The sequence below is a fragment of the Chiloscyllium plagiosum genome, chromosome 1 (genome assembly GCF_004010195.1).
Source record: "Chiloscyllium plagiosum isolate BGI_BamShark_2017 chromosome 1, ASM401019v2, whole genome shotgun sequence".
NCBI classification, from domain to species: Eukaryota; Metazoa; Chordata; class Chondrichthyes; order Orectolobiformes; family Hemiscylliidae; genus Chiloscyllium; species Chiloscyllium plagiosum.
This window is the reverse complement of record NC_057710.1, coordinates 88,245,797-88,259,715: the sequence shown is the minus strand read 5'-3', so window position 1 is coordinate 88,259,715 and position 13,919 is coordinate 88,245,797. Positions and strand designations below refer to the sequence as shown.

The window sequence follows — 13,919 nt, the reverse complement described above, 5'->3', positions numbered from 1 at the left end:
CAACTTTGCTTTCAAGCATTCCGTTATAAGGATGTTCAGAAGAAGGGTCACTTGACCCGAAATGTTAACTGATTTCTCTCCACAGATGCTGGCAGAGCTGCTGAGCTTTCCCTGCAATTTGTTTTTATTTCTGATTTATAGAATTTGCAATTCTTCACATTTTTCTTCTGTTATCATGTCTTTTATTATAAACTCTTGTATTTCCCCCACTACTAATGAGTGGTAAATGATCATTAATTGTTTTTTGTCTTTTTTTTTAAAAAAAAAACAGCGTAGTTACATTTGCCATCCTCCAATCTGAAGGAATTGCTCCAGAACTCTGTAGAATTTTGGAAGATGACCAGTGTATCCAATATATTCAGGGCCTTTTCCAATAGTGATCTAGGATACAGATGATCAGGCCTTGGGATTTTGTCAGCCGTGAACCCCTTTAATTCTCCACGTTTTTAAAAAAAAACTAATATGGATTTTCTTTAATTCCTCCCTCTCACCAGATCTTTGGTTTCCTAACATTTCTGGGAAATTGTGTGTCCACTTTTGTGAAGATAGGACCAAAATATGTGGTTATTTCTTCTGCCATTTCTTTGTTCTCCATTATAATTTCCCAATTTCTGACTGTAAGAGACCTACGTTTGTCTTCACTAATACTATCAGGTGTTGAGAGAACTTTTGATGAGCACTCGTCTACTGAGGTAGTGTGGGCTGAGGTTAGAAACAGGAGGGGAGAGGTCACACTGCTTGGGAGTTTTTTATAGGCCTCCGCAGAGTTCCAGGGAGGTGCAAGAGAGGATTAGCAACATTATTCTGAGTAAGAGTGAAAGGAACAGAGTGGTCATTATGGGGGACTTTAACTTCCCCAACCCTGACTAGAAATCCTAACTCTAGTACATCGGATAGATCAGTTTTTGTCCAAAGCGTACAGGACGGTTTCCTGACACAGTATGTCGAAGGGCCGACAAGAGGGGAGGCTACACTGGACCTGGTGCTTGGTAATGAACCAGACCAGGTATTTAATTTATTTGTAGGTGAGCACTTTGGAGAGAGTGACCATAATTCAGTTATGTTTAGTTTAGCTTTGGAAAGGGAGTTAATTGATGGGTCAAGAGTTAATTGATGGGCAATTATAATGCAATTAGGCAAGAATTAGGATGCATAGAATGGGGTAGCAAAATGCAGGGAATGCAGACAATGGAAATGTGGAGCTGGTTTAAGGAACAGATATTGTGTGTCCTTGATAGGTTTGTCCCTGTCAGACAGGGACGAAGTGATAAAGCAAAGGAAACTGTGGTTTACTACTGAAATTGCATCTCTTGTTAAGAAAGAGGAGGCTTATGTGTTGATGAGGCAAGATGGTTCAGATGAGGCGATGGAGAGTTACAGATCAGCTAGGAAGGATTTAAAGAGAAAGTTAAAAAGAGCAAAGAGGACATGAGCAGTCTTTAGCAAATACAATAAAGGAGAACCCCAAAGCTTTCTATAGGTATGTGAGGAATAAAAAGGATGGTTAGGGTAGGAATAGGGCCAGTCAAAGACAGAAGTGGGAAGTCGAGTGTGGACCTGTGGAGATCGGAGAGGTGCTAAACGAACATTTTTCATCAGTTTTCAGGAAAAGGAGAATATTGTAGAGGAGAAGAAGGAGGTATGAGATATTAGACTAGAAAGGATCGAGATTAGTTATGAACAGGTGCTATCAATTCTAGAAGGAGTGAAAGTAGACAAGTCCCCTGGGCCGGATGAGATTTATCAGAGGATTCTTTGGGAAGCTAGGGAGGAGATAGCAGAGCCTTTGGCTTTGGTATTTGAGTAGTCATTGTCTATAGGTTTAGGACTGGAGGATTGAACATGTTGCGCCATTGTTCAAGGAGGACAGTAGAGATGACCCAGGCTATTATAGACCAGTGAGCCTTATTTCTGTTGTAGGAAAGGTTTTGGAAAGGATTATAAAAGATAAGATTTGTAATCATCTAGCAAGCAATAATTTGATTTCAGATAGTCAACATGGTTTTGTTAAGGTAGGTCATGTCTCACAAACCTCTCAGTTTTTTGAGAAGGTGACCAAGCATGTAGATGAGAGTAGGGCAGTTGATGTGGTATACATGGACTTCAGTAAAACCTTTGATAAGGGTCAACATGGTAGGCTATTGGAGAAAATGCAGAGGCATGGAATTGAGGGTGATTTAGCAGTTTGGATTAGAAACTGGCTTTCTGAAAGAAGGCAGAGAGTTGTGGTTGATGGAAAACATTCAGCCTGGAGTCCGGTTACTAGTGGTGTGTTACAAGGATCGGTTTTAGGACCACTGCCGTTTGTCATTTTTATAAATGACTTAGACGCAGGCATAGGTGGATAGATTAGTAAATTTGCAGACAACACTAAAGTCGGTGGAGTAGTGGACAGTTTGGAAGAACGTTATAGGTTGCAGGGGACTTGGATAAACTGCAGAATTGGGCTGAGAGGTGGCAAATGGAGTTTCAATGCAACTAAATGTAACGTGATGCACTTTGGGAAGAATAACAGGAAGGCCGAGTACTGGGTCAATGGAAAGATTCATGGTAGTGTGGATGTGCAAAGGGATCTTGGAGACCATGTACACAAGTCCCTGAAAGTTGCCACCCAGGTGGAAAGCACTGTTAAGAAGGTACACGGTGTGTTAGGTTTCATTCGTAGAGGGATTGAGTTCCGGAGCTGCAATATCATGCTGCAACTATACAAAATGCTGGTGCGGCCACACTTGGAATATTGCGTACAGTTCTGGTCCCCACATTTCGGGAAGGATGTGGAAGCATTGGAAAAGGTGCAAAGGAGATTTACCAGGATGTTGTCTGGTCTGGAGAGAAGGTCTTATGAGGAAAGGCTGAGAGACTTGGGTCTGTTCTCATTGGAAAGGCGGCGGTTAAGAGGGGATTTGATAGAGACATACACGATGATCACAGGATTAGATAGGGTAGACAGTGAAAGTCTTTTTCCTAGGGTGATGAAGTCAGCTGGTACAAGGGGGCATAACTACAAATTGAGGGGTGATAGATTTAAGACAGATGTCAGAGGCAGGTTCTTTACGCAGAGAGTGGTAAGGGCGTGGAATGCCCTACCTGCTAATGTAGTCAACTCAGCCACATTAGGGAGATTGAAACAATCCTTAGATAAGCACTTGGATGATTTTGGGACAGTTTAGGGGACGAGCTGAGAATAGTTCACAGGTCGGCGCAACAGAGGGCCGAAGGGCCTGTTCTGCGTTCTAATATTTTTCTCTTCATGCATACATAGAAGCTTTTACAGTAATTCATTATATTTCCTTCAAGTTTACTCATTCTGATTTCCCCTCTTTTGATCAATCTTTTTGTCCCCTTTTACTGAATTATAAACTGCTCCCAGTCCTCAGGCTTGCTGATTTCCTGGCAATCTTATATGGTTCATCGTTGAATCTAATATTATTCTTTAATTTCTTTTGTAAGACCTTTCCTATTCTATTTTTTTCACTAAATAGCAACAAATAATTGTAATTTGCAGCCTTTCTAAGACATCCTTGACAGAGGCATCAAGAATGCAAGATATAATCCAAGATTTATTTTGCAGTAGCAGGAATACTTGGCTGATCCCTTTGCTATTGAATCTCTCTTCACGATAGCTGTGCCATTCTTCTTCCTCCAATCTTGTGTAGCACAGTCACCATGGACCTGGTTCCTGCTGCTATTCCAAGAATTCTCCCCAGCAGTATCCACAACAGTACATGTGTTAGATCAGGAGGTTGGAGGAAATCTTCTGCATTGCGTGCTCTACTCTGCTTCGTGGTCACTTTCTGCCTGTTATGTCTTTACCTTGTGGAATGACCAGCTCACTGAATTTGCTGTCCACAATAATCTAAGCATCACATATTCACCACAGGTGAATCCACGTACCACTTCAACTCCAAAATGCAGTTAGCCACTTCCTGCACACATGGTCACCTGGGACACTGGAAGAGTCTATAACTTTCAACATAGCCCTGGAGGTTCATTTCATGGGTGTGAGCTCTGTTGCCCTGACTCCCCTTTAGATTAAACTCATCAGGTACTCCTTTAAAAGGACATTAATTATGTTAAGGATCTTCTTCTGTTCCAAACAATTCACTACAGTCCAAAATCACTACTTTGCGCTATTTATCTAATGAACGGCTGTAGTTTAATTCGTGAAAACTGTAGAAATAGCACCTGAATCCAAGGTTAGGTGAATTTCTAATTTAGAGTTATTTAAAGACATTGTTTACCAGCACTCCCCCACCCTGTTCAGCTTTCCTCACAACTGTACATGAAGTTCACCACTCTCCTCCTGCGCTGCTTTATGCAGAGTCCAGTGTTGTCATGTGGAGCTGCCTAGTATCGGTTTCACCTCTTTTGTCTCATGCTGCTTTATACAGAGTTCACCTCTCTCATGTGCTGCTTTATATAGAATTCACTGCTCTATACCAAGATCTCCCAGTCCACTTCACAGCAAAGCTGACTCGCTACCCACTCTTTCCAATCTAATAGGCTGGAATCGATCCCAGGTCCCTGGTGCTGTGAGGCAGCAGGGCTAACCACTGAGCCACCGTGCCACTTTAAATCAAATTTCATACTGAAGTCCCTGTGTTGATTACAGGAACATCATTGACCAGACTGCATTTCAGTCAATGTTTTCCTGGTCTGGAGTACACCCCTTAGGCACCCTGACATCAAACCAAGTCTCACATGTGATCTGTTGTTATACTAGAACATTTAAAAAAAAAAATTAACATTTTTCTAATCAATCTGTTCAACCTTGGAAGAATAGGCTGGGGTTATTTTTCCTGGAGTGTCGGAGCCCTTAGCGGTTTATAAAATCATGAGGGGCATGGACAGGATAAATAGACAAAGTCTCTTCCCTGGGGTGGGGGAGTCAAGAACTAGAGGGCATAGGTTTAGGGTGAATGAGAAAGATACAAAACAGACCTAAAGGATAATCTGTTTACGCAGAGGGTGGTACAAGTATGGAACAAGCTGCCAGAGGACGTGGTGGAGGCTAACACGATTGCAACATTTAAAAGGTATCTACGAATAGGAAGGGCTTGGAGGAATATGGGCTGGGTGCTGGCAGGTGAGACCAGATTGGGTTGGGATATCTGGATGGCATGGACAAGTTGGACCGAAGGGTCGGTTTCCATGCTGTACATCTCTATGACTCTATGACTTTAATCGGGCCTCTCTGTCCAGGGGTAGGGACACTGCCACTGTGCCACAAGAGAGCATATTAGGAGATAGCTCTCCTAATTTTGCACCAATCCACAAATGGAAGCAGGATCTAATAAAAATTAATAAAATAACGAGGTATAGATAGACTTAATGGTAGAGATGTACAGCATAGAAACAGACTCTTCGGACCAACTATCCTAAATTAATCCAGTTGCATTTGCTAGCATTTGAGCCCATCTCCCCCTGAACCCATCCTATTCATGTATCCATCCAGATGCCTTTTGAATGCTGTAATTGTACCAGCTTCCACCACTTCCTTAGGTCTCTACTACATTTTTCCCCTCTCACCTTAAACCTATGCCCGCTATGTTTGGACCTCCCTAGTGTGGAAAAAAAACCCATTGAATATTCACCCTACACATGCCCTTCATAACTTTATATGTCTCTATAAAGACACCCCACAGCCTCTGATGCTCCGGGAAAATAGCCCTAGCCTATTCAGTTCTCATTTCCATTGGATTGGGGATTTCAAGACTGGGGGAGGGCACATTTTTAAGGTGAGAGGAGAGAGATTTAAAAAAAGACATAAGAAGCAAATGTTTTACATAGAGGGTGGTGCACGTGTGGAATGAACTTCCTGAGAAAGTGGCGGATGTGGGTACAATTACAACGTTTAAAAGTAATTTGGATATATACATGAATAGGAAAGGTTTGAAGGGATATGGGCCAGGAGCAGGTAGGTGGGACTAGTTTAGTTTGGGATTATGTCCGGCATGGACTGCTTGGACCGAAGGGTCTGCTTTTGTGCTGAGACTCTATACTGACCCTTGCAACAAGCGTCCCAGTCCCAAATCCTCCCAACCAAAACGGAGGGAAACTTTCAGATGGTGGTATATCCCATAAATTTGATTCCCTTGTCCTTCTAGATGTTATAGGTTTGAAAGGTGCTATTTGTGAAGTCTTGGTGGCTTTCAGAAGTGCATTTTTTAGGTGGTACTTTCTGCTACTGCTACATCAGTGATAGAGACAGTGAATGTTTGTGGGTGGGGTGCCAATCAAGTGGACTGCCCTCAGAAGACATTCCTCCTCATCTGTCTTAAACATGTGAACTCTTATTCTGAGATAATTTCTTCTGGTTCAAGACACTTTCACAATATAAAACAATCTCTCACATCTACCCTGATATGTCATCTAAGAATCTTGCACGTTTCAATAAGGTTATCTCTAATTCTTCTATATTTCAATGAGTATGGGCCCAAACTCCTAAACTTCTCCTCAAGACTATCCTCCATGCCTAGTTTTAACCTCCTGAACCTTCAATGCCAGTATGTCTTTCCTTGGATAAGGGACTCAAAACTGTTCACAGTATTCCAGCTGCAGTATGACTAGAGCTTTGTACAGTTTTAAGAAAACCTCCCTGCTTTTAAACGCTATTTTAAAGGCGATGAATGTCAACAGTCCATCTGCCTTCCCTACTAGCCACTGAACTTGGTGGCTAACATTTTATGATTCATGCACAAGAACTCTCAAATCCCTCTTTTTCATAGATTTTCTACAGTCTTTCTCCATTTAAATATTATTCACCTCTTCAATTCTTCCTGCCAACTACATAACCTCCCATCTCTCTTCACTATTTTTAATCTGCCACTTGCTTAACCTGTCTATAACCCTCTGCAGACTTTGTCATCACAAAGGGAGTTGAGGATGAGGATTCCCAGCTGCTGACCTGCTCTTGCAGCGACAGTATTTTAAAAGAACAGAACTGTACAGCATAGGAACGGGTCCTTTGGCCCACGATGTGGTACCGAATGTGACGCCAAACTAATCTCTCTTGCCTGATCTTGGTGCAAATCCCTCCATTCCGTGCATATTCATGTGCTTATCTAAAAGTTCCTTAAATGCCCCTATTGTATCTGCTTTCACCACCACTCAGGCATCGTGTTCAGGGTTTCTACCACTCTCTTTAAACCAAAACTTGCCCCTTGCATCTCCTTTGAACTTGCCCTCTCTCATCTTAAACACATGCCTTCGAGTATTAGACATTTCAATTCTGGGAAAAAAATTGACTGTCAACCCTATCTACGTTTTTCAATTTTGTCAACTTCTATCAAGTCTCCCCTAAGCCTCTGACACCCCAGAGAAACAACCTGAGTTTTTCTAGCTTTTCCTTAGAGCTCCTACCCTCTAATCCAGACCAGCATCCTGGAAACCTCTTCTGCACCCTCTCCAAAGCCTCCATATCCTTCTTGTAATGTGGAGACCAGAACTGAATGCAATAGTCTAAGTATGGCCTAACCAAAGTCTCAAACATGACATCCTGACTCTTGTACTCAATTCACTGACCAATAAAGGGAAGCTTGCCATACACTTTTTTTTTAAAACCACCCTATCTACTTTGTGTGTCCACTTTCAGGGAGCTGTGAACTTGAACCCCAAGATCCCTTGTACGTCAATGCTGTTTAGGGTTCTGCCAATAATTATATACTTTTCCTTAACATTTGATCTCCCAAAATGCAGCACCTCTCAGTTTTCCAGATAAAAATCCATATGCCATTCCTCCACCCATATCTGCAACTAATCTATATCATGCTATGGCCTTTGACAACCTTTGACACTATCCACAATTCCACTGATCTTTGTAAGATCTGCAAACATACTAACCCACTCAATCTACCTGTTCATCAAAGTCATTTATATATACCACAGTACGGATCCCTGCAGAACACCACTAGTCACAGACCTCCAGCCAAAAAACATACTTCCACCACTACCCTCTGGCTTCTATGGGAAAGCCAATTCTAAATCCTAGCTGCCAGGTCACCATGGATCCATGTATTTTAATCTTCTGGATGAACCTACCATGAGGGACCTTGTCAAAAGCCTTCCTAAAATCCATATAGACAACATCCACTGTTGTACCCTCATTGATCACTTTTATCACCACCTCAAAAAACCCAATCTTGCAAGGCATAACCTATCCCTACAAAGCCATGCTGACTGTCCCTAATTAGGCCAGCTTTTCCAAATGCATGTAAAACTTACCCGTCAGAATTTTCTCCCATAGCTTCCCAACCACTATGAGACTCACCAGTCTATAGTTTTCAGGATTTTCCCTATTTCCCTTCTTGAACAGAGGAGCACTAAGTACTTACCAGTCCTCTGGAACCTCTCCAGTGGCTAACGAGGATATCAAGATCTTGGTCAAGGCCCTAGTCACTTCCTCTCTTGCTTGTCAATAACCTGGGGTGGATCCCATCAGGCCCTGGGTATTTATCCAACCTAATGCTCTTCGAGAGATCCAGTACTACTTCTTTCTTGGTTTCAAAATGCTCTAGCATATTTGAATGCTCCATACAAATCTCACTATCCTCTAAAACCTTCTCCTGGTGAATACTAATGCAAAGTACTCATTTTGGACCTTGCCAACATCCTCTACCTCCAAGCACAAGCTCCCTCCTTTATCCTCAAGTGGTCCTACCTTCTCCCTAGTTATCCCATTTTTAATATATGTACAGAATGCCTTGGGATTCTCTTCACCACTACTTGCTAAGATCATTTCATGGCCCCTTCTTGCTCCAATTCCCTGCTTGAGCACTTTCCTGATTTTTTTTTTAATATTTCTCATGGAATTTGTCTGATTTTAGCTTCCTAAACCTTACAAATGCTTCTTTTTTCCCCCTTTTGACTAAATTCACAACCTTCCTACTTATCAAAGGATCCCCTACCTTCCCGTCCTTGTCCTGCCTCCCATATCTGGCAGGTGAAGCACAACTTTGCTCTAACTGCCATCTCTGCCCCTTTACACTAACAAAAAGAATCTTACCTTGCCTTAACCTTTCTCACCTTACTCACTGAAGCCTAGTGCTCATCTAAGCCTGTGGTTATACCAACCAGCAACACTAACTGGTTACATAAATTACAATGCAATCTTTACAAACAGACCAAACACCCTCTCGGCTACAACACACTTTCTTACAGCTGCTCTCAATCTCTCTGACTGGTCAGTGGAGTTCCTGGTCAATGGTAACCCCTCCCCCATGACATTGAATGTGGGGCATTCAGCAAATGGTAATGCCACTCAATGTCAAGGGGCAATGATTGTATTCTCTCTTGCCAGAGAAAGTCATTGCCTGGCATTTGTGTGGCATGAATGTTACTTGCCACTTGTCAACCCTAGCCTGAATATTATCACAACCTGCATGGAAGGAAAAGGAGGAGCTGCTTCTCCAATCATGCACTGCTTCCCTTTATGTTTACTGCTTTCTGTAGGAGAGAAACAACTTGTGACTGGTAAAGCAAGAGACAGTCCGATAACTAAGTGCTGGCAGTGAGGAAGAGACTCGAAGCAAAGCATTCCAGATCTGGGATCAGAAGCATCAATTAATAACAAAATTAGGAAGAATGAGAAAGTAACCCCTAAAACTCAAAAGCCCTCAAGGGAGCTCTTCGGAGGAAAAAGAATTGTGCCTTAGTGTGGACCCGGAGGCTGTAATAGATCACATAAGTGACATGTCTGTAGGTGGGAGGGTATCAGATTTTGGAGGGATTTTCAGAAATCTTTGGATAAAGTCTCAAACAGATGGTTAGTAAATAAAATTAATACAGGTGTGTGGGAGGGAATTTACTAGTACAATTGAGGATTGGTTAATAAACAGAAAGCAGAGTGAAAAGGAATAAACATCACATCTCAGGCTGTTTCTAGTGGGTATCACAAGGTCCAATGCTGGGTCCACCAATGCTCACAATCTATTCAAATAATTTAGATGCGGAGACCATTTCTAACACTCCGAAATCTGGTAACACCAAACTAGGTGGAATGCAAGCTTTGAGGTTGGAAGGAGGCTTCAAAAGGATTTGGATAGGCAAAGTTAATAGACTAAAACATGGTAGATGGAATATAATGTAAATAAGTGTGAAATTAGACACTTTGGTAGAAAGAAAAACACAAAACATTTTCTAAGTGGGAGAGGTGAGAGCAAGTGTCCAAGAGAATCTAAGTGCTCTTGTCCAACATTCACTAAAAGCTGGTGATGAGGTACAACAAGCAAGAAAGAAAGATTTAAGTACAGAAGGAAAGAGGTTTATTTTAAACCCTTGAGATCTCATCGAGAATATATTGTATAGTTTTGGTCTCTTTCTCGAAGGAAAGGTATACTTGCCATAGAGGGAGTGCAAAAGAAATTCACCAGATTAATCTTGGAGATAGTGGGATTATTTTTTGAGAAGAGATTGAAGACACTAGGTCTGTATTCTCTAGAGTTTTGAAGAATGGGAGGTATCTATTGAAACATACAAAAATTGTGACAGGACATGACAAGGTGGATGTAGAAAGGGCTGGTTACTTTTGAAACTGGTGTGTTTTTTTTACTCTGCTGCTCCCGCTCTTTCTGTGGAGAGAGAGAGGAAGTGACGGCAAGCAGAGGGGCAGCCGGGAAGGAAGAGTGAGTATATAAGTCAGGAAGGCGGCTAAACCCGAGATTCTACACCTGTAGTATCTCCCACCCACCCTCCTCCTCTAACCTTCTTAACTACTCTGCTTTTTCTTTTAAGGTAAGGATTTTTATTTCTTTACCAGGGACTAGTTAAAAACTTACTTCCTTTTTTTTGTGTGTGTATACATCAAGTCCTTATTTAGGGTTAAAAAAACTATAGCAGAGAGGTATCAGAAGGTATTCTAACTCATACTTGTACAAAGTAAGTAATTAACTAACTAAGCAGAGACGGCTGTTGCCCTCTCTGATTCAAAAATGCTTCAGTAACAAATTAGTTAATTCATTAGTCATAATGTGTCAAGTTCAATGATTCAGAAATAACCTCTCCATATCATTGCTTCAGTCCTAACTGTTCTAGATCAATATTTTTGTACTGATCAGGCTGATTCAATACATTACTGACAGTTCTCCATCAATTTGTCACCAATGATTTGTCTATATCAAAGGTTAAGTACTGATGTGGCCAGATCTCTACTACATACTGACTTTACTACTGGACCATATGAACACTTCAACAGGATTTATTTTAGTGTCTTGAATGTTTCCACATTTGGCTGTGATTTTTGTGATAAGACAGACACCAGATGCCCCAGTCTCACTCACTCATATCAAATCAAATTACAGATCAGACAACAGATGATAACTGTGCACTCTCATTAATCTGTGTAGGTAACACACAAAGTCAGATATCACTAAGGGATATCGGAAAGGCAAGCACTACATCTATCTGTCAGTCACATGGTAACGGCCAATGGGGATATAACCCTCGGTACGAGTCACTTACTGTTAGGTAGATAGTGTTAAGATTACTGACTCCTGTAACACTGTGATAATAGGGTCACTGACACCATCTACTGGAGATAAATTGGCCTGCAGTTTAACAAGTCTTTCAGTGAAGTGGTTAGAAAACAGAAGGAACTCTAACCAATGATAGACTGACGGACTCTTGTCACTCGTTTCGGCACAGACAGGATACAGGTAATGTCAGTTTTTGTTTCCTGGGACTTTCCAGCACAAAATGAGCCTAAGATTTAACTAGGATCAACATTCCAAAGCAGTGAAAATTCTGCTGAGAGACCAAACTATCTCAGTAATTCACTAATGATAGCTTTAATATGGATGACAATGCATGGAGGATAAACATTCTGTAAATAATATCAAAAACTCACAATAGTCTATCAATTCCTCTTCAAAGAAAATTTGATTTCCAGTGCCCAAAACAAACGAATTTTTTCCTTCCGAACTCAGTACACACCTGTCTAAATTAATATTGACAGGTCTGGCAAATTCTTCAACACTGATTTATCAAATCAATATTTCAATTGACCTATTCCTCAGTATTGAACATTCAAAATAGCCTAACTTCCTGACACAGGTACTTTTAACCTTTTCAGAGATGTTATTACACACACCCTAGGGCAGGTAGCACTTGAACCCAGAACTTCTGGCCCAAAGGTAGGGACACTACCATTGTAAAACAAGAACTCTAACTTTCTGACACAAAAGTAGCTGGTCAATTCGAGGCAGCTAGACCTGGTCTGACTCTTCTCTTCTGATGTTCCAAGGAAATAATGTCAAATGCAGCTGAGCAACAGTCTAGTTTCAGAGAGATAGTATAGGAGGGATACCTAGGGCAACCATGAATAAATTGAATCTCTGCAAATGGAAAGTTGGGGACGTGAGGTTGCAACTTTCACGGGACTTTAGCTGCTAAAGAATTTCTGAAGTGTCCACAATGCAGGTTTGAACTGAAATACTGCTTTACAATGCCATTATTGAGAATGCATAGATAGTATAGGAGTTACAGTGCATCAATTTGATGGCATGTTTATGGATATTGTAGTAGAATGTGAAATAACTCCACTAAGACAGTTATCCCATCACCAAATCACCCTTTATTTACATGTGCTCAGTAGAGACACTGACCCAGCTAGCTCAGAACCAGCTCTTAGAGTGAACAGAACCCCTAATGCTCCTGTTTCTGTCAGTCAGGACTCCCTGATTGGACCAGATTAACAGCCCCAGTCAGGGAACTCCTATTCTATGAGGTTCACATGGCTGACATCATTCTAGTCCTGGGAAAAGGGCCTGTCCTTTGTCCTGTAGCTTCTTCTTGGACATTCCCACACCAAGTCCAGTTCCTCTGACTGTGCCTCGGATACTGGTGGTGTGTAGCGGATCATAACTCACCTCCTCTTGATTGACATTCATCTTCTTCAGGTGGTAATGGCACTGAGGCTGTGACATCTGACGTGTCCATCTCATCTTCAGAGGGAGAACCCATGGGTTCTGACAGTGTTTCGAGATGCTCTGAGGGGCTGGGTATGTTTTGCGCCTGCTTTGTGCGTGAGGTTGCAGCTTTCATGTGATCCATGTGCTTGTTCTGCACCGCCTCATCTACCTGAACTTTGTAGGTTATGGAACCTGACCTAGTATTGACCTCACCTCCTACCCAGGGCCAATTCCCAGATTTAGGCATCAAACTTTGTGCCTCGAAGGAAACTGTCTCTCTTGCTTAGAGGAGTCTTCTGTTTGGTACTGGCATTCTTGATGCTGTTTCATCCCCCCCCCCCCCCACTCTCCAAGTCCAGAAAGATCAGATTTAACTTGGTGCGGAGTCTTCTCTCCATGAGCAATTCTGCTGGAGCTATCCTTGGATGGCACAAGGGGTGGTCCGATAATCAAATCGAAACCTGGACAGTTTGGTATCGAGTGAAGATCTAGGCTGTTTCTTTCAGCTTGCCTTCACAGTTTGGACTACTCTTTCTGCTAGACCATTGGATGATGGGTGGTATGGAGCTGTCCTTATATGCCAAATGCCATTCGACCTTAGGAAATACTTGAATTCCCTGCTAGTAATCGATGGCCCATTGTCTGTGACCAGTAATATTAGAAATAATAGTAAAAGTTTCTTTCAGTACATAAGAAACAAACGACAGGCAAAAGTAGACATTGGGCCACTTCAAACTGATGCAGGATGGGAGATAAGGAAATAGCAGGAGAACTTAACAAGTACTTTGCGTCAGTCTTCACAGTGGGAGACATGAGTAATATCCCAAAAATTAAAGGGTGTCACGGGGGCTGAGTTGAGTATGGTTGCCATTACGAAAGAGATAGTGCTAGAAAAGTTAAAGTCTTAAAATTGATAAATCTCCTGGCCCCGATGGGATACACCCTAGAGTTCTGAGAGAGGTGGCTGAGGAAATAGCAGAGGCATTGGTTGAGATCTTTCAAGAGTTACTGGAG

General features: G+C 41.9%; 1 protein-coding gene across 8 annotated transcripts in view; it reads right to left on the bottom strand.

Annotated features, from left to right (window-relative positions):
* The window catches only part of usp46 (ubiquitin specific peptidase 46), a 127,077-nt gene that overhangs the window by 30,559 nt on the left and 82,599 nt on the right, over positions 1–13,919 (bottom strand). The gene's annotated exons all lie outside the window — the stretch shown is intronic.